The sequence below is a fragment of the Arachis ipaensis genome, chromosome B1, assembly GCF_059453495.1.
Source record: "Arachis ipaensis isolate K30076 ecotype BB chromosome B1, ASM5945349v1, whole genome shotgun sequence".
In the NCBI taxonomy this organism is placed as follows: domain Eukaryota; kingdom Viridiplantae; phylum Streptophyta; class Magnoliopsida; order Fabales; family Fabaceae; genus Arachis; species Arachis ipaensis.
Genome location: NC_142436.1, coordinates 21633190 through 21636399, shown reverse-complemented (window position 1 = coordinate 21636399; position 3210 = coordinate 21633190).

Here is a 3210-nt window from a genome sequence, read left to right as displayed (position 1 = left end):
TGACAAAGTTGAGTGTCACTAACGTTGGCTCAACATTCCCTTATCCACGTTAGCTTCAGTTAACGTGGGAGTTAACGTGGCTCATGGTGGCATGTGTGGGCTCCTTCCAACGTTAGTGACAATGCTGGGTGTCACTAACGTTGGCGTCACCTCCCTTCTTCACATTAACTTCCACTTAGTTAACGTGGGAGTTAACGTGGCTCATTGGGGCTTGTGTGGGTTCCTTCCAACGTTAGTGACAATGTTTAGTGTCACTAACGTTGTCGACCACCTTGTTTCCTCACGTTAGCTTCCACGTTAACTAGGTTAACGTGGGAGTTAACGTGGCCTAGTGTGACTTGGCCAACATTAGTGATAATGTTGAATATCACTAACGTTGGCTCCCCCCTTTCTTCTTAACGTTAGAGGCCACGTTAACTAAGTTAACGTGGTGACTAACGTGGCCACTCATGAGCTTGGTCCAACGTTAGTGATAATGTTAAGCGTCACTAACGTTGGCTCCATTTCCTTTCTTCCACGTTAGAGTTCACATTAACTTAGTTAACGTGACTCTTAACGTGGACAATGATGGCTTTGAGAGTGTTATTGGCAATCACTTTTCTCATTAACTTTGCAAGTTACTCCCATTCCACGTTAGTGTTAACGTTAGTGTAACTAACGTAGCCACTAATGTGGTTCTTCTTTGCTTCCTTTGTCCTGAAATCAAGCAATAAAGTGCATCAAAGTTCTAGTCTAAGTCATGGGAAATGCAACATCCAATTTGTCCTTAAATTCATGCAAAATCCTCATGAAATCATGTAAATTGCACAATGCATGCTTGAAACAAGATGTAAGTGAATATCTACCCAAAACCAGCTTATTTCCTAAGAAAATGTATGAAACTACCCTAAAAACAGTAAAGAAAAGGTCAGTGAAACTGGCCAAAATGCCCTGGCATCAACAGGTGAAATGGCCCATCCGGGTGAAGCCACTATAATGGAAACTCGTAGGGCATAAAGGGGTTAAACTGTGGAGTGTTAATCGAATGACTGAAGGGGTGATCACGCAGAAAGTAAATATGAGTCCTAATCTCTGCACCTACTACATAAAACCTATGCTTTATAATATCCTCATAAAAGCAAGACTCCGATCTCCATCTGAAGGAGAGGAAGGGGTAAGAAATGGGAAGTTCTTAGTAGGGTCGAGGGTATAGTTCAAGTAATTCACAACGAAATATACAAGAATCACAGAAAAGTATCAAATTACCACAATTCAGAGTAACAGTAAGAAATGCATAAACACAGAAAGACAATCACAAACAATTTCACCGTATCAAGTAAAATGCAAATGCACAACAAGGATGATGCATGTCTAGCCCTATTGCAGGTAATGAGCTCATTTGTCGGTTTCGACCCGCACCCGACGCAATCCGACTCGCAAGTCAGATAAGATATTCCAGCGACGTAACCTCTGCAAGTTACTACTTTTTGCAGGCGCTGATTCTCCAGCTGAAGTATGTCAAACATGACCTCTGCAAGTACTTGCGGGCGCTGATTTTCCAGCTGAAGTATGTGCCCCTTTCTCCTGGAAGCCATTCCATATACACGGACATTCCCGTACAATCATTCACACATAAAGCCCACTGCTTAACATGTTCGCATCAACACTATAACTATTTACTTTCTGTCACCCTCTTGTGACCTTTTAATCATTTTATAATCATACATGCCGATTTATCTTGTCTTTTTCTTTTAAAACCAAAACCAATCCCCTTTTCATCCTTAAAACTAATTCTTTAACTTTTTCCAAGATATTACAAAATGAAATCATTCAATAAAAATTCAATTACTTTTAACGTTCACTAAAGCTCCTCCAAATAAAATCCTTGAGTCAAATTCAAAACATAAGCCCTTTTCATTTTTAAATCAAACTTAAACATGATACTTTTCTTAAATAATTTAAAATCGTAAAATAATTCTTTTCTAAATAAATCAAACTCAAAATATATATTTTTCTTAAATGAGTTAAATCTGACATATAACTATTTTCTGAATAAATCGAAAATCAAATAATACAATTTCTCAAATCCAATATTTTTCTTCTAAATAAAATTCCAAATAAATTCTTAAGGTTTATAACAAAATTTCGGCGGCATCTCTCCTAAAACCCGGACTCTGCCACCCTTCTCGGGTTCCATCCAAACCACTTTTCACACTCTTTTCAAATCATTTCCAATAAATCAAACTGACAAATCCCAACATTTTAAAATTATCCTATCGTAATCTAGAAATCACATTCATCAGAATAACTCAGTTCCTTGCTGCACCTAAACCCTTCGAACCTCAAACTTATCACAAATATCAATATATCACAAAAATCAATATAAATTCAATCAAATTCAATCAACAAGTAATCACGACATCAATTCACTTGTCCAATACTAATTTAATCGATGAGAATTTACCAAAACCTACCTTCGTACGAAATCAAAATACTCGAAGCTCCGGAGATGCCTTCTGACCGAGCCGTCGAAGAAGAAAATGTCTGGAATCGTCTGTGCCTCCTAGAACTCCAGTTGGCCGAACTCAAGGGGTAGGGGAGCTATGTCACCGTCGACTTCCACTGGACAAAAGTAACACCAATGTGTAGAGGAGGAGGACATAAACACTTTTATCGGATTAGATTTTTTATTGAAGTTACAGATTTAAAGAAATTAGAATCGAAAAGTTTAAGAGGTTCGTGATTTTCTCTCTCTCACTCTTGATACTTCTCTTCTCACCGTGCTTGAAAATGAAACCAAATGAAGTTAGTGGATGATGATTAATATGATGTAGAAGGATTAGGTGTGATGGTTACAATAATAAGTAGTTAGGTGTCATCACAAGCTTCCTTTTTTTCTTTCTTCATTTTGTTCGGTCACTTGGGAAAAGAACTAAGGGATATGCTGATGATAATATATGATGATGATTAAGGTTGTGTAACATGAAATGCTATTGTTTAATGTGATTCCATGTTTCTTTTCCTTCTTTTTTTTTCTTTCAGTCAATAATAATAATAATAAGGTTAAATATATATGAGTTATTAACATAAATGACATTAGTAACTTAGGAATTAAAAGATATATAACGAAGCATTAGCAATTCTAAACTCATTAAGAAATACCGATAATTACTTATATCGGCAAAAAGTCGGACTTGATAATAATATTAATATTATTATCTAGGCTCCATT